The sequence below is a fragment of the Phoxinus phoxinus genome, assembly GCF_949152265.1.
Source record: "Phoxinus phoxinus genome assembly, chromosome: 3".
In the NCBI taxonomy this organism is placed as follows: Eukaryota; Metazoa; Chordata; class Actinopteri; order Cypriniformes; family Leuciscidae; genus Phoxinus; species Phoxinus phoxinus.
In genome coordinates this window covers 12243844-12265130 of record NC_136878.1, presented here as the reverse complement: position 1 = coordinate 12265130, position 21287 = coordinate 12243844, and the positions used below count along the sequence as shown (strand labels likewise).

The window sequence follows — 21287 nt, the reverse complement described above, 5'->3', positions numbered from 1 at the left end:
TTTTAAACTGGTTCAAGTGATTCAGATGCGAGGCCTTGAAAAGATTCAATACGAATCCAACATCATAAGGCCGTGAAAGCAAGCTAGGCCTCGTTCACCCCCATAGTCATCTCAAACCAACTGAGCTCATTCATTTTCAATGAACTGGCGACATGAGTGACAGCAACGATCCACAAGCAACGATGAAGTTGAGAAAAGTTTTACTTTATGTAAAAGCGGATTGACTTGATGTATAGCCTACCGATTACCAATGGGAGTGAAGATAGTGGTGAGCACGTAGGATAAGTGTCAAATCAGTTGACGTAATGTAGGCTAATGTTTTTAATGGCCTAATAATTTTACATTTTCTTTCTCTTTGTATTTTTAGCTACTAGATTATTAATATAATACACACATTAGGTCATAAGTAGCCTAATCTAAAAGTGATCAAAAAGTAGTAATATTGCCTAAAAGGTGTAGTAGGCCTAATGTAATAGATTAGCCTACGTAGGCTATCTAACTACAATTTGTATCATGTTATTTGTATTCAGTAATGGACAACAATAAGTAGGCCTAATCTACTCAGAACTGGCCATAGTCTACATGCACACAACTACAGCTGGGATAGCTATTTTAAAAGATTTGCATATAGGTAGAGATTTGCATGCATGCACAGGCTATATGAGAAACCGTAGCCTAATAAAACGGCAAGCACACATAATTAAAAAAAAAACACTGTGGCGTAAATGTGACATTAAGTTTATAAATCAGTTGATAAAATGTATTTCTATAGGCTATCAAAAAAAAATGATTGCCTCTTCGAGTTCACATCCTACTGCCATGTGAATTAAATCAGTCAAAAGTAGGCTATTTTTGATTTCCTGTCACAGTGTTTTTACAAAAGAGCAGAATGTACTGTTCGAGCAGTCGCGTTTTATTCATATCATCTCGATGTATTATTTAATAATGTGTGTCATGCTGTGTCTGTGTGAGAACTCTAGGCAGTGCTGTCGGGCGGCGCGGACTCGGAGCGCAAGCTGACGCGCGGCTGCTGCTGTTGCTGTGAACCGCAGGGATGTGAGAAACGCGCCGTGTACGAGAGAAGAGACAGACAGGTCTCCTGACAACATCAAAAGGACAGGACACCTCTCTGACCTGATTCAGTGAAAAACAGGAGGCGAGGAGCAGGTAGCTACTATGTGGCCGCGTTGTGGGTGCTTGCGTGCGGCTCTGAGCGCGCGGCGATGTAAAAGGCAGCGCGTACGGATTCTGCGGCAGTTGTGATCGGGAATAACTGGGATTGGAAAACTCAGCGGGGCATGGAAAACCACGCTGATCACTGAGCAAATAATCAACCAGACAATCATTTGCAGACGTATTCATTGTGTGCGCCTCCAGGCGCCCCGTTCTTCGATCGATCACTACAGTGGAAGAGACACACTGTGCATTTGAATGCGAATTTACACTCAAGGGGTTCGGTGCAAGTGATTCCATAGTTTCTGCCCTGCTCAGTTCAAATCTGCTGGAAAGACCTTACAGTCAGGTAAGCCGTCATTGTATAAGTTTATCAAGCCGCCAGACGACAAGAGTGTAAGGTACTGATTGAGAGTGACGTTTTAGGAGCAAAGTGAATTGGACTCCGCATCTACAGTTCATGTCAGCTATGCTGCACCGTCAACTTAGTCTTCTGTTTTTTGATTAGAGAAAATCTTAATTTTCTTCATTTTAACAGCCCTTTAGGGATATGAAATCTGGATGCACAGAGTGATACAATAATATTAGAAAATGTTGTATAAAATAGTTTTAGATGATTTAGATATGTCACACTGCAGGACACCCCTCTGACTGACAGATGTGTTACATTCATCTAACATGTTAGATTTTTAGTGCTTGTGATTTTTTTTTTTTACAATGCTAAATAGCCTATGGAAACTTTTAACAGTGGATTAAAATAATATTTTTTTAAGCAGTCAAGCCATTAAATTTTTTTTGCTGTAAATTAAGTGATTTTCTTTTTTAGCTGTACTTCCAAAGAATCGAAATATATAAGGGCATTGCCAATACATCTGAAAATAATCGCTAACGGCCGCAGTATTATGATATAATACAAAAATAAGTTTTTGATTAGGCTATGTAAAAACAGGGTCCCAATATATACTGTATATCTAGCATATCAGATTATTTAACTTTAAAATATGGCATATTGGGTTAATTCTGACCATTTTTCCATCAGCATATATCTGAGCTTAAACATAGTTTTCACAGTTGCTTGTATGCTAATTTATGATTCAAAGATAATTTTTTACACATCCTTTGAACTGACACCCATTATGCAGATGCACCATTGTAGTGACATAAATGTGTTTATTCATGACATAATTCATTAATCTTTGTAACCGGATCAGTTTTGATATCAGTGCTTTGAATGATGTTTGGTGCTAATTCCTTTATCATCAGGTTCTCTAAAGCTGTGGAATGTTCAGAAGAAGTTGATCTCTTTGTGTCTCATGAACCTAATATTGGTGTTACATATTCCCAAGAGCCAGTTTTGCACATCAAACAGAACTTCCAAACAAAATACATGTCATAGAGAGTTCTCAAGCAAGTGGGCCTTTTCACATTTACAAGCGTGTGGATGTCTTCTGTAACTAATTTGAGAGCGGTTGTGTAGAGCTTGACTTGTAACAAGGTTTAATAACTCACTACTGTCTGAAATGCTTCTCTGCAAATTAGCAGCACAGTGTGTGTTTTATGATTCTTTTCATCTCACTGAGATGCAGTTGCTATAGTGAGTTGCCCTCTTCGTAGTCTCTAACCATCCACATATTCCCAGATTCTGCTAGAACATTGAGTTATTTAAAAAAAATGTAAGATGGTTCTCCTCTTTCATTCTCTCTGCCTACCTTCTTACTTTGAGTGCTAAACCACATCTATAATTTAATCAATCTCTCCCTGTTAATATGTCATTTCTGAAAAGCATTTTCTATTCAGACTATTGTTTAAGAGAACTTTTTCATGCTCTAAAGGAGTGCCAAACCAAACCAGCAAAGATAAAACGAAGAGAAGTAATGAATCCGACATGACCCTTCAAACATGCTGGGGGGTATTTTAGTTTGCATAAGAGAACAAACACGTTGGTGGCGCTTTACATGAGCTTGTTTCCTATCCAATTCAATACTAATGCTATTCTGGAATTTTACAATTTCCTTATTAGATAAGTAGATTCAAATTTAGTACATGTTTATTATTATTTTTTACATAACTGACCAGCTGCAATGCTGGGTCGTGTTAATCGGTTGTGTTCATCATAGATTCAGTGCTCTGGGCTGTTATTTTTTATGCGTTCAGTGGTGTGTGAGATTAATTAGTCTGTATATCTGGGAGTTATGAAACTCCTCTGATCGGAGGCTGTGTTCCATGTGACTTACTATCGGACACAAAGCGCCAGATTTACCAGAGTCTTTAGGACATATTTGATGTCATTTCAATCACCAGATCAGTGAGACTGAAAATAGAGCACCCAGTTTATGACAGAAGGTTTTACAAAGTAGAGCACTACATTTTTATCTAAGATTCTTTCCATTCAGAAACTGCACATTTAAAAGAATGTAAAACAGTTAAAAAATGATCAATACTTCAAAATTTGTTTGTTTTTCTCTCTCTCAGGATTTCAGAATTGTATTCCAACATCTAAAGATTTGTCTGTTATCTTTACTTCATACTTGGACATTTAGTTGGTAAAAATAGTACATAGACATGCAATCTCATGTAATGTTTTAATATTTCAGGTTTTGTCCCAGCATCAGGTACTCTAAATTAAGCAAGTGCGCTTAATTAATTTAAAGCAGTCATTTAAAAACTTTAATCACCAGTCATGATGTTAAATAGGACACTGCAACATTTGACTTTCATTTGTGATCAACTGTTGTTCGTATTGCAGTTCTTTGCCTAATCAGAACTGAACTTCTATTCAGTAAATGAATTATTCACTTCTGCTCTATTACTCGGAAATCAACTAAATCTGGCCTGAAAGTGTCAAATCTCCGCTGTTGCTCAGTTAGATGGGGAACTAAACTAGAATTTAACAATCCGGTAGAGGAAATCAATCTACTTTTTCCTGGGGGGGGGTTGTAATTGCTGAGTGCACATTGAATGTCATATTGAACTTTATCCATGTGTCTGAAGCCAAATGTGGAACAGACAGGGCTACACCATCATGATGTGTGTCTGCAAGATTTGAGAGAAATTGTATTTATATACCACCATTTCACATTGCTTACCAATTGAACAGATATTAATTCATATTTTATGGGTAGACATGTCACATCTGAGTTTTCAATGTTTCGTCTAACATTGGAATTTCAACTAGTTGCCATCCAATAAAAAAAGTAATTCAAATAATAAATCTTCAGGACTGACAAAGAGTTTTGGAGGCTGTTTACACGTGCTGACCACTAGCTAATCGTGCCATCCGAGACTGATGTTAATAGCAGATATTAACAGGGCTACGCTGCCATTCAGTTACTAACAGAATTTTTTTCCCAACAACAGCAAGTCTCTGGACAAAATTAGAAAAATAATAAAAGATCATAAATCCTGTTTTTAACAATTGTCCGTGGAGCTCTGTGATTCTTCCAAGTGTTTCTCCTTGATTTATCCTTTATGGCTTTGGTTGTACTGTATTCATCACTACTCTTAATTTCCTGTTATCCTGTGTGCTGAGTGTACTGTATGAGTTGAAGACTTACAGTCTATCGCTGAACTCTCTTCTTGACCTTGGCCGAGTTTAAGTTGATTGCATTGCTGCAGATGTGTGTCTTGGCCTGCATACAAATGTGCATGTCTTAAAGATGTTTAATCATGAGATTATCTTGCTTAAGATGGAAAAACATATGCCCACGGTTCAAATATGCATACTTCCATATAATAGGTGAAAAAATGTATCCGAGCTGAGTATGACCGAATTCACAGTATTCACAAAATAGTAGGCGAAAAGTATCAGGTGACCTACAACTTCCGGCGAGATTATGAAGTGTGCTTCCAATGGACACTTTACTATTCTATGAGGCCATGGGAGAGGATTTGTGAAATGCAGTGAAGTGACACAACTGACGGCGTAGGTCACATGACAGTGACAACATGGCGAATATAGTGCGTAATTGTGCATAAGATGCTCACTGTTTTGTAACAGAGCTTGAATTGTAATCGTTGGCTACATGGATATTAACTTATATTGCATTTATCATACATCATCAAAGTTCAAGAGAGGGGTGGTGGAAGTGTTTAAGTATCTTTTTTTCTAGTTGTATGAAAGGTTTGTGCGTATTATCTTTCTTTAATCATCCCCGTCCTCTGCTTGACCAATCGCTGAGGCACAACATCAGTGCGAGATGAAATCATCCTGAGGAAGATCACACTAAGCTCTTTTTGAGTTGAACTCTTGAGTCGCAGTAAGCGATGTTTGCATTTAAGATGCCTGGGCTTTCAGAGGATGTGCAGTCATGCCAGCATAAACATAAATCTGTTGTTAATGCTTGGCTCGGAAAATGGGTTTTTATTTAAAAATTCAACAGCTTTATACTGGCACTTTTAGCACTGATTGAGTTTACTGGCCATTCAGAAACTCAATTTTTCAGATGGTAAAATACGTTTTCCTATTCCAGCTAAATATGCAGAGACAAATCTAAGTAAACTATTTGTAGGTTGATAATATACTCAAAAAGTGTACACACTGGCTTGTTTTGTTTGTTTGAGAATCGCGACCATCCAAGCATAGCAAAGTCGACTTAATGAATAGTTTGAGTTTGGGGCGGGGAAACTGTTTGCTCATCCAGTTGTAGGACATCGGGAGTTTTTTGGGAAACCTGTATAACAATCACTTTTTTTTCAGTTGATGCTAGTGATTCGCTATTAACAATAGATGTTATTCACCACACTAAACATGCTGTGCTCACTCATTTCTGACAGCATTATTAACAAACAATTAGGGCTCAAAATAAGACTTTATGATGGTATTTCCTCTATCTCTCTTCATCAACGGAGGAAAGATAAACCATTGAGCTTTTTTTGATCTGTTACAAGGAAAGCCTGAAGAATGGGTTGAGGGCAGAGCAGCCGTATACATCTCAGCCAGATTTTCAGCTTAGTCCCGGATTATCAGCAACACTGGGCTTTTTAAGTAAATAATACTCAAGTAATCGTTGTTTGGACAGGTGGTGGGATATGAGAGAACAGCGCAATATTTTCTTTCTTTCTTCATTTTTTTCTTTTTTTTGTGTTGGCCCCCTGATTTTTTGGGGGGATTTTGATTTCCTATACTTATGCTACTTTGTGAACTTATAATCATTTATTAAATGAATATATAATAGACAGTTGTCCCTGCTAACCAATTTATTGCATATAAATCTTTTATCTTTTATATCTCTCATAGCACTCATTGGCCACATATTAAATTAAATTTGGTAGGTCCTGATCACTTACCACTCATCAAGGTTTATTTTTTGCAATAATGATGGGCTGACTGTTTGTTTGGTACATGTGTTATGAATGATATAGCTTATTTTCACATACCTCATGCATAACTTTTTTTGAACCAATCAGTTTGCAGTCCGGCCAGTTGTTCTAATGATTTGCTTCTTAATTAGCTTCTGTTTGAAAAATAATTAGCTTCTGTGTAAAAAATAAAAAGTCTGTCCAGATGTTTTAAATCCTCTGTGACTGATACATAAGAACTTTCACATGCCCACTGGAATGAACTCCAGGATGCAGTCTGGAGAGGTTTGTGTGAGTTCTTGTGAAGGTGTGAGCAGGGTGTGTTTGAAAGCTGTCCTCCAGATGCTTCTGTTTTGTCAACCTTTTACAGCTCTAAGCTTAGCCATGACTAATTTTTGTACTGCATGGATGATTTATGACCATGTTAAAGCAAGAATCTTGCCATTTTAGATCAAAATAGAGAACGGATTGTCACACTGGAGGTAGTTTAGAAGTGAGACTAAAAGTAGAAGGCCATATAAAGATATAGGGCACGTATGGCATAATACAATATGAGCAAAGTATCTAATTCTTAGTCATTTTTATATAAATCTAAGGGTGTATATCACAATATAGTTTGTACAGGGACTTGCAGAAGACAAAATGAGGTAGTGGTTCATAATGTTCAAACTTGAATGAATAAGATCCTGTAACGATCTAGGGGTGGACAGTGTGACCAAAACATCACATTCTCAGTCTTTTTATGTTAACGTAATGGTATCACAATATAGTTAATATAAGGAATGTCAGGAGACAAAACAAGCTACGTATAAAAAGTTCAAAGTGGAATTAATGGGACCTTGGCCAGGATAATTATAGGCTTTTTGACTTTATCGCACATAACCAAGATAAAGAGGCTGGCTGCTGACAGTTAGAGATTGATAATGGTGCACTAATGGGGACATGGGTATTATTCAAGGTCAGTCTGTTGGTCTGCTTTTCATGATGGAGACCTGACTAAGGCAGACAGCTTCCACAGGGCCCTTGAACACTTGGAAATGATCTTGAATGGTTCATGTGGTTTAGGAAATGGAGGAGAAAGTGTCATTTTTCCAGAAAAGAGTTTCAAGGACTGTAGAAGAAGGAAATGAAGTACTTCTCCAAAGAGACAGTTATAAAAAAGTCTATATGAAGCAACCTAAAAAAGAGGAGGCATCCTGTTTTCTGAGAAACTAGTGGCTGATATTAATCAATGACGGAATCATTGTGAATTGTAATTAATTTAATGAATTGAAATCTGTAGATTGATTAACTAATTCAAACCATCGATTCATCAGAAACGCTTCACAGAAAGGCATCCATCTCACACTACTTTTCAGTCTCTTTATTGAAGGGTAGACTGGTTACTGAATGTGATCCGGGATAATGAAGAACTGATTGTGTGTGCGAGAGAGACACAGAGGACCCTGAGAAAGACGCTCCTGAAAGGGAGAGAGAACGAGAGTAATACGGACTTAAAAGTGGTCTTGAGATAACATTCACCATGTCAGTAGGCTTGCAGCAAGCAATAATTACCCAGTGGGAATGGCAGACCTGTGCTTGTTCAACAGTGAACTCTTCAGTCGGCTCAAAGGACGGCCTTTGTGGGTGTGTGTGAACCTGAGAGGGTGGCCATACACAGGGCCACCACACTCTGGGGTCCTGCGCAATGTTCACTCCCACTTTCAATCCAATCAGGATGTTGGATGAAATTACCAGTCACAATGGCGGCAATGTGAGATCAACTTTCACCAATGGAATGGAATGGAATAGAATGAAAATGAATGGAAGTAATGGCTAGGAATGGCACTCTGTATAATGGAATGAAATAGAATAGTGTGGAACACATTATGTGTAACAATAGAATGCAATGGAGGGAATAGCAGGAAATAAAAGACAGGATGGACTGTAAGATCCGCTTGCTTTGTAATGCACACACAACTCAGTCGATCCGTGGAATTTTGCCGTATTATGCCTAATTCCTTGAATTAATTCCTGTTAATTCCTGGTGTAATTAATGCACTCTGAGGGAGATGTTCAGTGAGAGTGAACAGGAAAGATAAACAGACTGCTGCTGTTTTAGGCTTTCCTCTGTCTTTTTTTCACCCGTATGCTGTGTTTGTTTTATTAATGCAGTCATTATACACATGGTAATTACCTGCTAATGGTGCAGGATCAAATCCAAACCAAAAACACTGAAAATAATCAACCCTGTTAACTGAATGTAATTCAGACTAAGAGTAAGAGCATTATCGGTCGCTTTAATGGGGGCAGCACAGAACATTGAGTGATTTGGATAATGTAAACTGATCACAATGTCCTTAAGGGCATTTTTTGATTTTACAAATGTTACAGTAATTTGCATTCATAAGCAAGAATGCTTTGACTTGTTTTGCTGACTTGACACGAATGCTGCTTTTGTTCAGATTCACTTTTGTTTTGAAATAGTGTCAAAAATAGGTTGGTGGTATATCATTCATCTCGGCCCCCCTAAAGATCTGTGATTATGTGATCTCTCTTCAGGTTTACTGAAAGCAGTGGCTGCAGTAAGATATCTTAATCGTCACCTTACAAGTCGTCAATAAACGTTAAAGTTTGTAACAAGCTTTTTTCTTTCCCTTTAGTCATTGGAGGAGTCCAATGCACACCTAGCTGTCCCAGACGAGAGCTACACACCTCTCATGCGATTGCTCTCCATTCCAGTGAAATAAAAAAAATGCAATCAACAGGTTTGTGTGCCATTTAGAATATACCTTTATATGAATTTATTCATGAATATGAATAAAATGAATTGAAATTTAACGTAATTCATATAACTGAATTCAGTAAATTCTTCCTGTCATTCAAATTCTACTCTCTGTGGATTGTGGCATATTCAGTTAAAATTATAACTCATGAATTGAAAGGGAACTAACCAAATACACCTCAGTTAATGAGACTATATACATATACTGACACCTGTCATTTGATTGGTTTATTTTTAAAAGTTGTTCTCACACTTAAGTCAATCTATACCTTTCAAAAGTTTGGGGTCGGTAAGATTTTAAAAAATGTTTTTGAAATATCACAAATGTTGCATTTATTTGATCAAGTTAAATATTATTTTAATTTAAAATATTGTTTAATTTATTACTATGATCACATAGATTAATTATTTAGCAGACATTCCTTTAGTTATCTGTGTCACATGATCCTTCAAAAATCATTTCGAATTGCTGATTTGGTGCTCAAGTAACACTTATTATTATCAATGTTGAAAACTTGGGCTGTTTAATATTTTTGTGGAAACGGTGATACTTTTTTAGGGTGCTTTGAATAGTTCAAAAGAACAGCATTTAATTGACGTTTGGTAAAATGTTAAATGCCTTAACTGTCACTTTTGATCAATTTAATGCATCCTTGCTGAATAAAAGTATTAATTTCTTTAAAAAAAAGAAAGTTTTATTTACTGATCCTAAACTTTTGGATGGTATTTCTAAGGCACATAAGCTCATCCTTAGGTTGAGGGGTTAAAGAGATAGTTCACCCAAAAACGAAAATTCTTTCATTTATTACTCACCCTGTTGTTCCAAACCCATAAGACTTTCGTTCATCTTCGGAACACAAATGAAGATCTTTTTGATGAAATCTGAGAGCTTTCTGTCCCTCCATAGACATCTATAAAACTACCACTTTGACAGAACGTAAAGCTAATTCATATGAATTATATTAATTTATATGATGAACAAATTTAAATGAGTCTTTTATTCACTTTTAAACATTGATCAGTGAACATAAACAGAAGCTCATCCATTCATGCTTAACACACGTAAATTAACCTCATTGGTTCTCACATGTCAAACAAACATGCTTGAGCTTCAGTCGATAAAGTTTTAAATATGTATATTTTTCTAACACGAACGCATCGCTTCACTTCAGAAGGCCTTTATTAACCCCCCAACCCCCAGAGCCGTTTCGAGCACTTTTATCATGGATGGATAGGGTTTGATGGACTTCCCCCCCAAAAATATCCATTGACTTCCATTATAAGGCTCGGAAGAGCCAGGACTGTTTTTAATATAACTCGTCTGAAAAAAGAATGTTATATACACATGGCTTCATGGTGAGTAAATCGTGGGCTAATTTTCCTTTTTGGGTGAACTATCCCTTTAAGCCCCCCAAATTTACCCTTGCCATTAACAGTCCTTATTCATAAATAAGGGCTACATTAAGATTGAGGGTAAATAATAAACTCATCCTGCACAGCTCATCCTGCAGTCGGGACTTGCTTCATCCCATGTCACCTTGTGCAAATAACAGTCAGTAGCAGTCTGTTTAACAGCATCAACACAGTGTTTTATAAACAGGATTTTAGATTTACACTATTGAGACTACAAAAAATGTAAACCTCTGTGGTGGCAGTGTGTCTATGGTTTAATGAGTCTGTCTTCGCTTACACTGGTATGAGGCATTTCTCATATCTCTGCTGAATGCGTTTACTTGGACAAATCATCAAACACTTTGCTCCCGCCAAAGATGAGAGCTTAAACACTGCTGTCAGGCACATTAGCAATGTCAACATCTATTCCTGAGCATCAGGTGGTCGTGACTTTTAGTGACGTAATTGGTACGAACAATTGTGATGTGCAATTATTCTGTCAACAGAGGAATCTTATCCTTTCATTGTTTAAAAAAACCTGCTGAATAAACACCGCTCAGGATAGAGACCATGTAATCAGTCAAAATGGCCAAAGTCTTCGTCACGTCTGACCTGACAACTTGACTTCATGGTGATGGAGGTTTTCCTTCCCCCAGCTAACGTATTAATACATTTCTGCAGCAGATTATTTTGTATAATGGCATTTTAGCAACAACAAGCCTTTCTGCCACATTTCTCAAAGGAACCCGCAGTCATTTCTTTCTCATGCAGGCACCTTTCCTCTTGTTCGCCCCTCCCGGTTGTGTTCTTCCGTTCAACTCGTATAGTTCACCCTACTTCTGCAATTTATCTTCCGCCCACTCTCTCAAGACTTACTCTTTGTCTTGCTCTCGCTCTCTTTCGTAGTCTCTTTTTCTCTTGCACTCTCAGCTCATTTTCTATTCATATTCAGAATGGTTTCTGAAAGGAAGAATGGAAACTTCAGTGCTGCATGCGGGCGCTCAGCAACAAGGACATTTGCAGCACATACCCACTCACAGGCGCTGACAGACGTCTTTTTGTGTGCATGTACGCAAGCCACGTGTAGCTTCCGAGCACTGATTTTTGTTTCTGTTTTTTTTTTTTGTCCCTGACTCTTCATCAATTGCATATATTGCATATTGCTGAAAAATCCTGTAAAAAAAAAAAAAAAATTCCCCTGATAATATTTCAACAATCAGCTTTTTTTTTTAGAACTATATGCCAGATTGTCAATGAATCAAGCTTTTGATCTAATCTGTCACACGGTTTTAAGGTTAAAAAAAAAAATTTGTGATTCAGTTTGATTAATCGTTTATAGCGGTTTCTCACACCATAATAGTAACAGGATATTTATAATACAGAAAACAAAAAGAGCACTTAAGGTGGATATTTGTAGGAAACAGACCGTGCAAATGTCTTCTATCGTTTGTCAGCGATGAAGCAGCTTGAGAATGACTCGGTAAGTACTGGTGAAAGGCTAGAAATGGCTCGTTCAGTCTGATTTGTGAACATGCCATTTGTGAATCAGACTCAAAAAAGAATCAGATCAGACTCAAAAGAATAATTTGTCCATGAATTGGAGATTGCTACTGGAAATGTCTACTTCTCTGAATTGTCAAGGAGAGGTAGAGCAATCTGTCATCTGATTTTCAGTGAACACATAAAACTATCATATGGCTTTCATATAGACCACTTTAATGATATCCCTTTTAGTGCCCTTTTGAAGATTGACAGCTTCAGTTCCTGTTCATTGCATGGAAAAAAGACCAGTACAGAATTTCTCTTTTTGTATTGCACAAAAGAAAAAGTCATACAGATTTGGAAAGACATGGAAGTGAGTGAATGATGAGAGAATTTTCATTTTTGGGTGAACTATCCCTTTAACATGGAAAGACTCAGTAAAATCTTTATTTGTTTCTTGGTTCTCTCTGTCTCTCTCTCCCAGTCTCTCAACCCAGGAAGGATTTGAAAGACACAGTGCTCTCCTGACACGCATCAAGAGTTGAATTGTGTGTTCTTCCTGCTGTTCCATTGCTCTAATGAGACTAACCCAACTCTAACTTGAGCTCTAGCTGGAATGAACGGTATCCTCTCTTCTCTTCTCTTCTCTTCTCTTCTCTTCTCTTCTCTTCTCTTCTCTTCTCTTCTCTTCTCTTCTCTTCTCTTCTCTTCTCTTCTCTTCTCTTCTCTTCTCTTGGGTGAAGAATCATTTGGGTGGGAGGTGAGAAAATAATGACTAATATACCACGTTTTTGTGTGAAAATTCAGCTGTATAACTAAAATGATCACTTCAGCAATTGGTGTACCAATGTCCGTCAATAGCCCCCCCCCCACCGCCACCATTCCCCTCCGACCCCACCCTAAATCGTAATTTTTTTTAATAAGAAAACACTATGCTTTCTTCATCATTTGCTTGAGGGGGAGATTTTGTTATTTATCAGTGTTGAGTCTGGTTTTCTCTCACCTATTGAGAGGAGTCCGTCTAGACTAAGAGGCTTTAGGAGCAAAAGACAGACAGGATTATAGTGTCTCACAGTCAGTTTACTGTAAAGTGTAGATGTCACACTTCTTTGTGTCTTAGGCTCATTTACAGTATACCATTTAAATGTAAGCAGATAATAATGTTTTTTGTTTGTTGGATAAACCAATTACATAATGTAAAAATGATTTACATGCTTATTATTAGACCATATTTTTTTTACTAATATTAATTTAGTAATATTTGTATGTTATCCATTTATAATATTTGTATATACTTTTAAATAATAATTTATATATTATATATATATATATATATATATATATATATATATATACACACACAAGTATGTTTTTTAAGTAATTTAGAACTTAGTTGATCTGAGTTGAACTTGATTTGGGATTTGTACATTGATTTGTTTAGCAGAAGATTGCACTGGCGTTGTGCTGAGGATTGATCTGTATCAAGGCGGAAGGTTCTTGGCTCTGATCTGCTGGTCTGTGTGGGTGGGTGTTTGACTGACATTAGTCAGATAACAAAATCCATCCTGGTCAGGCTCAAAAATATTTTTATATTACTGGCCTGTTGCTCCCTCTCCCTCTTTTGCTCAGATATGCTGAGGTCAGCGTGTGGCAGATTGAAGTAGATGGGCAGGCTTGTGTGTTTGTGTTCGTTGCTATGATTTTGTGATAGTACTGTGTCCCAAGGGTTTATGATTCCTATATAAGAATATGAGGTCCAAATTACACCCGAGTGAGCTTTTGTTAACCCATTAAAACAATAATACAGCAATTTTGTATGTGGTGTGTTGTAAATAAAGCGGGAAATCGCCGGGGTTTGGGAACAGCGTCCAGGAAGGGAGAGCCACACTCCTGAGGAAAGATCAGTGAGGCGTTTTTCCGGCGTGGCGATAGTGTGGAAAAACAGACTGTTCCTCTAAGTTAATTAATGACGCGTTGACCGAAGGTGACACAGGAAACACTGCCGTAGTGAACTCTGTGAGTGTGTGTGCATCTGACTGTTTCTGCTTGAGTTGCCTTATTCAGCTTATCTCTCGATGTTTTTCAGTACATCGAATCAGCTTGCATCAATCTCTGTAATAAAAACAATGTTTGTTCTTGGAGCTAAATGTGTTGTATGACTGACATGAATTGCAGTAATAAGTATGGTAAAAAAAAAATAAAAAAAAAAAACAGTCCTCGGGCAGACGTTATAAAATGTTAAAGGTGGTAATACTTTACAATAATATTTCATTTTGTTAAAATTAGTTAACTACATTAGTTAATGAACTAACAATGAACAATACTTCTATATTTAATAATCTTTGTTAATGTTAATTTCAACATTTAATAATACATTGTGAACACTGAGGCCTTATTCGTTAACATTAGCGAATTAATTAATTAATTAACTAACATTAACTAACATTGAGCAATATTCTTACAGCATTTATTAACCTTTGTTATTACACGGCTCTGTGGAATGCTTGATTCTGATTGGTCAATCGCGCCATCCAGCCGGATGATATTCCTCGACAACCACTGAAAACAGATAACACAGGCTCATCCCGGTTACTAAAGTCAGCAGCGCTATATGCTTGCGAACGTTTTTTTTTTTCTTTTTTCTTTTGAAAGTTTTTCTTTTGAAAGTTTAGCCTTTTGTGTTCTAAAAAAAATTAAAACTCAGTCGAATCATTATTTTGTGTACAGTTATTTAATTAATTATGCCATCCAGTATCATGGCCTCGCTCTCTCGTTTCACAAACGCAGCTTCTGCCATTTTGTTACTATTTTTTTGTTCACTGTTAGATTATATGATAACAAACAGGTACAATTTAAAATAAGTTCAATCAGTATCTCTTATCCCCATAATTACTTATGTGGCGAAATTGTGTAATAAGTGACTGTATACCGTATCCCTTATGTCCGTCTAGTTTGAACTTGCCGCGCTAGCAACTGCTCTCTCCGCGGAAGAGCTAATAAAATATTTAGACTCAGATCAATATTTTGTGTCTTATTATTTACTTAAGTGGCAAGTAGCCGTGTAATAAGCGGGAAAATGTACATCCAGCTGGTGGTTATCTCAGAATAAACCCCCTTCAGGCTAATGCCAGACCCCTCCGTTTCGCGTCGGGTTCCTCGTCACCCTGTCAGGGGTTTATTCCGAGATAACAACCGGATGGATGTACATTATCCCTTACTTAATGTTAATATTCATGGTCATGTTAATTTACAGTGCATTCAAATTGTTAACAGATACAAGGTTTGATCCTCAACATTAGCATGTTGAGATTAACAACTAAGATTAATAAATGCTGTAGAATTTTTGTTTTGTTAAATAATGTAGTTAACTAACTAATGTTACCAAATGAGACCTGATTGTAAAGTGTTACCTTCAAGGCCAGTCCATGCTAATGTGAGGCGTCATTGAATATATGGGGTTTAATGAGAATAACAGGAAAACATCTAATCAGTTCAATGCTCATTATCTTGATTGGAATAGCTTGAGAGTTTCAGGTCAGTCATTGACTCATTTTTGAAATACAGCTATTACTTGGATGCATAGCAATCATGCAATGAGTCAGATATTTCTAGATTTATTCGCTTGCTTTTCTGCCTGCAGACATCTAAGAAAGAAAAAAAAGCATTAAAAGCTCTATTTGCTAGGCCTTTTAGATAGATTGACAAAGTTCACCTTGCATGTGTCAAGAGTTATGTTCTGTTTTGGTCATGTTTCTTTGTGTTCTGTCTTCCTTGTCTGCCTGTTTGACCCAGTTTCTCAGCTTGTTTGATTATCCTTCTGGGGTGCGTTTCCCAAAGCCAACTATGGTCGCAATTTCCGTCATTAATGGAACAATTCAATGGAACTTGAGCGACCATAGTTGGCTAACGATGCTTTTGGGAAACGCACACCTGATCATGTTGTTAATTGTTAATTAACTCGTTTGTCCCTGTGTATTTACACCCTGTGTTCTTTCTGTTCTTTGTCCTGTCAATGTTGTGGTATTAAATATCCTGGAGATTAAAGACCTTATTTATTCGTCTTTGTGCACTTGACAGTTTCATACCATTTTGAAACAGATGAACATGTATGAAACAGACAGTTTCATACCATTTTAAAATTTGGGGTCGGTAAGATTAAAAAAAAATATATATATAAAAAAAAATATATATATATATATGCCAATGCTGCATTTGTCTGATCAAATATGGTAAAAACTGTAATATTGTGAAATATTACAATTAAAAAAAAAAAAATTCTTTTTTTTTCATATTATAAAAGTAATTTATTCCTGCAATGACAAAGCAATGAGATCCTTCAGAAATTATTCTGATATGATAATTTTGTGAAGAAACATAAATTAAGAAACATTCTTATTATTAGCAACATTAAAAACAGTTATACTCTTAAACATTTATTTGAAATTATAAATGTATTTTTTGAATAAAAGTATTACTTAAAAAACAAACAAACATTTGAAAGCTATATGTATCACAAAAAAATGAAGATAGAAATGTAATTACATTGTTGATTGTGAAATAATAAACTGATCATCATTTAATTGGTTTATGAAGGAGCAGTAAGTACCTTTTTCATCTGTAAATATAGCCTTAGGTATATATAGCTTTTCACAATGGACATTGTCGCAAACATTTCAGAACAATAGTGCAATAAAAATGTCTCCGATTTTTAAAGTCCTCTTCTAGCAGTTGAAAGAAATTGTCTTATTTTTTTAGTAACATTGAGCACTAAAATGATAACAAAAATATAGAAATGTGAATCCTTTAGAAAAAAAAAGAAGAAAAAAAAACCCTGTACAGCCTCCCAACAGTTGATGACCTCTACACACGTTTTAATACAAGATGCAAGACTCATAATCCAGTCAGGATTGGTGAGGGGATCTGAGGGAAAACAAGGATTGCCAAATGCACATACAGTATGGAATATCATGCACAAGATCAGTGCTATTGTACAGCACATATGTGATGGGATTACTGTTCTTTCAACCTATTTTTGTTGGCTCCCTTTTACTCTGTCCATACCTCCTTCTGTTTCCCCAGATGAATAAAAGCATGAGGATTGAGGGTAATGGACTATGTAATATTATAAAGATTACAATGAGGCACTTCTCTCCAATCCCTCAGTTTAAGCTTCACTGTAAAACCCAATGCTCTTATTGTGCTGGCCATAGAAGCATTACAGTCACTATTAGCTGATGTTAGACATTTTGATTGAAATAGCTTCTCAGTGGAGATAAAGTAACAATTAGACATAGAGATTCCCTTTGCGGTCTAATACATTCTAAATATATATTTCACCTTTTTTGTCTGGATGAATTTTTTTAGGGTTTTGCAGCTATATCTCATTTCCTTTTCATGACATGTACTGTATTTCAGTGTTATTTTTAAGTTTTGTTTTGAGCTTTATGTATTTTCAGAAGGCTGTAAAGTGCAATAGAAAAACTGTTTAGATAATTAAAACATTTATATTTTTTTAGTTTTGGTGTAGACCGGACCCAGCAAGCAATAGCCGTCATTTCACCGTCTAGGTTAAAGGTGCTGTATGTAACTTTTTTCACTCCTCTAAAGCATAATAATACCATAATATGTTTGCAGATATCTAGAAAACATGCTGAGTTCACACTCGTTTATCTGAAAAACACTTCTACAGACAGTTATTTTACTTTGAAATGTGCGTTCCGTGTTGGAATGTCTGTTTATTTTTTTGTCTGTGTGATCTCGCCCACGGCCAATTCACCCAATAGTATTTCGACACCCCGGGATGCCAGTTGGCAGGAAACACTACTTATTGCAGCCAGCAAACAAACTGGGTCAGAGATTGCAGATTCTACCCAACCTTAAAAGTCCATCTAGAAATCTCTACGAACGAGAGCATATTAAAACGCGCATAAATCAACTCATCAACTTACAGTGTATTAGTCTCCTCGGCTTTCATTGTCAATTGTGCTTGTTCCTGTTTTGTGTCCTCAAACTGGCAACCCGCGTGAGTGTCGTGGCTGAGGAGGAGGAGGAGGAGGAGGAGGAGGAGGAGGAGGAGGAGGAGGAGGAGGAGGAGGAGGAGGAGGAGGAGGAGGAGACGACAACGATCTCCAATATTTAGAATTTGGACTGCAGTACAGATTTCGACCACTATTCGAAGACCACTATTCGAAGGTGCAGTCTGGTCATTCTAACAGACTGCACCTTTAACTATAGACCCGATATTGTCCGGCTATTAGTAACCCACTTCTAGCCAAAATAACCTTGAACTTGAATTTTGCCAAAAATAACTTGCGAGATGTATGATATTCCATCATGTAAGCAAAGTCAACATTGGATTTTGATTACAAGGTGTTTCATTTCTTTGACATATTCTATTGCGTAGCCTGTGCGACTATTCTTGAGCTATAATAGACGTCTATTAAATTTTCACTGACTGTCCAAATTTTGCCTTGTTTTAGCCTAGACGTCTGAGCTGTGTTTGGACGGCTATTAGACGTCTTTTAAATGCAAAATTGCTTGGTAGGGAGTCTGACATCAGAGTTCGAAACCAGTTTCTGAACTCAAGGGCACACAAGCAGTTCGTATACGGTATTGGCAAAATACACGCTTGTCAAGATCTCAAAGAGGATGTCTTGGGCGCTCAGATAACCCACTTCTCTTACCTGCTACACCCAGGAAAATGTCCTTAAGTGGCGTGTAAACCCTGGTAGCAGGATCAAACGGAGGAGAGGAAATCCCTGCAGATTCTCACTGAGAAATTGTTATGTGGCTGCCAGGTCGTTTGAGCAGGCACACCAGTAATTAATTGCAGTTGGGCATAGAGCCAGTAACAGGCACATGCTAAGAGATCAGGCATCCCTCTAATTAAAATGACTGGCATGAAAACAGCAGGGGGAGGCAGCCTTTGTGTGCCTAAAACAGGCTTTAGCCATATAACTTATCCAGCCAAGAGAGATGATGTCAAGTGCAGTTCATGGGTGTAGGTTGGGGTACATGTTCCTAAAGTAAAGAGACTAGTTAAGTCCTTTCCATTAAAATAAATGTATTTTTAATGTATAATTAATTAATTGAAGTATTAACAGTAACCAGGGAAGCCGTCTTGCACACTACTGCCTCAATATTTTATATGTGGCATATTCTGCTCACACTCATTTTCTGTGCACTGTTTTCTGTAACTTAAAGCCACAGTATGGGGAAAATAACAGATGAAACATTGAGAAAAAGTAGTTTGCCAAAGTTTTTCAGTTTGCCCTAGTTTTAGTTCTTTGTCTTATTGATACAATATTAATGTTCAACTATTAATAGTTGATCATACATAAAGTAAACTCCTTAAGCCAATATCTAGAATAAAGCACATTCGAGCCTCAAGGTACTGTATATGAATGGGAATGACTTTCACATTTTAAATTACTTGGTGAAATCACTTTATACTATAAATGTATTTATTTTTATGCTGTATAGAGCCTATAGCTGCTCAAGATCCTGGATTCATATATATAAAATCATGTTTTATTGTTAGGATGTTTTTATTCTGTGCACAAAATACATGCTTATATAAATATCTTTCTGCTGATGAGACAATTTCACCTATGCGAAGGCATGGCGCATCTGTGGTATATCAAATAAAATTACATATAGTAAGTAAATATGGTCTGATATGTTGAAATGTGACAGTAAACCAGAGTTTAAATACACAAAGGCATTGTTCACTAGTAGATCACTTAGGCATTCATTGCAAATGTAAGTGCTTGTCAAAGTTTGAAAAATGCTGGTCTATGGCAAGATCTTGCGGCCTGTAGATTCTAATGTAAACATCATCACGGTAGCTGTGGAATTCAGCCTGTAATCTGAAGTGAAAGCCATAGCCGCTTAACAAAGAAAACATGAGGAGGCAGAGTGAGAGAGAGACGGAGAGAAGGGCCCCTGTGGTCCCGGGGTCATGGCACTTTAATCGGGAAATGCTGATGCAGTCGTTTTTAACACACTACATGAGGTCCTGCTCTGAACTATTGGCAGGGATTGGGGAATGTCTGCTTTTACTCAACTAAAGATAGTTTCATGTGTGCTCAGAATAATGTTAATCTCTACTACAAAATAAATCCTAAATCCTAAATAAATAAATTACCCTTCTGTCAGTCAGAAGAATCAGCTTCTGTAGTCATGTCATGATGGTTATTTCAGCAATCACAATTTCCTGTTGTCATTTAAAAGTGAAATGGGGAAAATGAAAGATTCATGACAGCAACAGCATAAAACTAAATATGTTCTAGTGAATGTGAGTGGTGCATTGCTAAAGTCTCATCCATGAGTCTAGTGTTGATAAGATGTAGTGGACAAATGATAATATTGCCAAAGCAGATATCTGCTGATATTTGGCATTTTTAAAAAACTAGCTAGCATCTCCGAAATTGCCTACCCTATCTTTAAACAAATATTTGAATATCTAATTAACATTTAATTTCACAAACCTTGCAGACTTGGTTGAATCCAGCTGTGAGATCTTCTTCTGAAGTGTGCATTTGTAGTCTGCACGAACGCGTGTTCATCTGTGCGTGACGGTCGGTCAGTGCAAATTTAATGCGGACAGGAGATGCACGATCTACAAACTTTAAACCTATGATTTCAAACTATGCTGCATATCAGTTGGCCACTCTGTTATATTCATGTCTTTTTCTCTGTGCTGTCCTTTTTTCTTTTTTGTTAAGTTTCTTTATTTGTTAAACATACTGTAATAAGATTACAGAATAAAGAAGTTGCCATCTAAAGTATGCCATAAGTATAAGTTCAAATAATTTATTTTTAATTTATTAAATATTAAGAAAAATAAATATAAAATATCGGCCATCGACCACCCTGCTCTATAAGATATCAGCCATTAAAAAAAAAAAAAAAAATCAGTTGACCACTAATAAGGTGTTTTTGGTGGTTGCTAGATGATGACTTATTGGTCCAAGTCAAAAGAGCTCACTTGGGCAAGTCTTATTTTCCACCTGTTTTATCATGCAGGCAAAAACTAAGTCCAGTAATCAGCGCATATGTTCATTCATGTCCACGTAGTATTCAAATTCATAATATTCAAACCAAAATATGCCCCACCCATTCTCCTGTAACACTGATAACCACATCTCTTGGCAACTTGCTGACATCCATCTGTATT

The 21287-nt window shown here is 36.8% G+C and overlaps 1 protein-coding gene across 2 annotated transcripts in view; it reads left to right on the top strand.

Moving 5' to 3' along the window:
• Positions 1-967: 967 nt before the first annotated feature.
• Positions 968-21287, top strand: part of wscd2 (WSC domain containing 2) — a 49689-nt gene continuing 29369 nt past the window's right edge. The window contains exons 1-2 of one of the 2 annotated variants that reach the window (XM_079607744.1): positions 999-1522; positions 9114-9218. The gene's annotated coding sequence lies outside the window, so the exon portion shown is untranslated. Of the gene's footprint in view, positions 1523-9113; positions 9219-21287 lie in introns of both variants that reach the window. The other variant, XM_079607743.1, reaches the window with a different exon arrangement.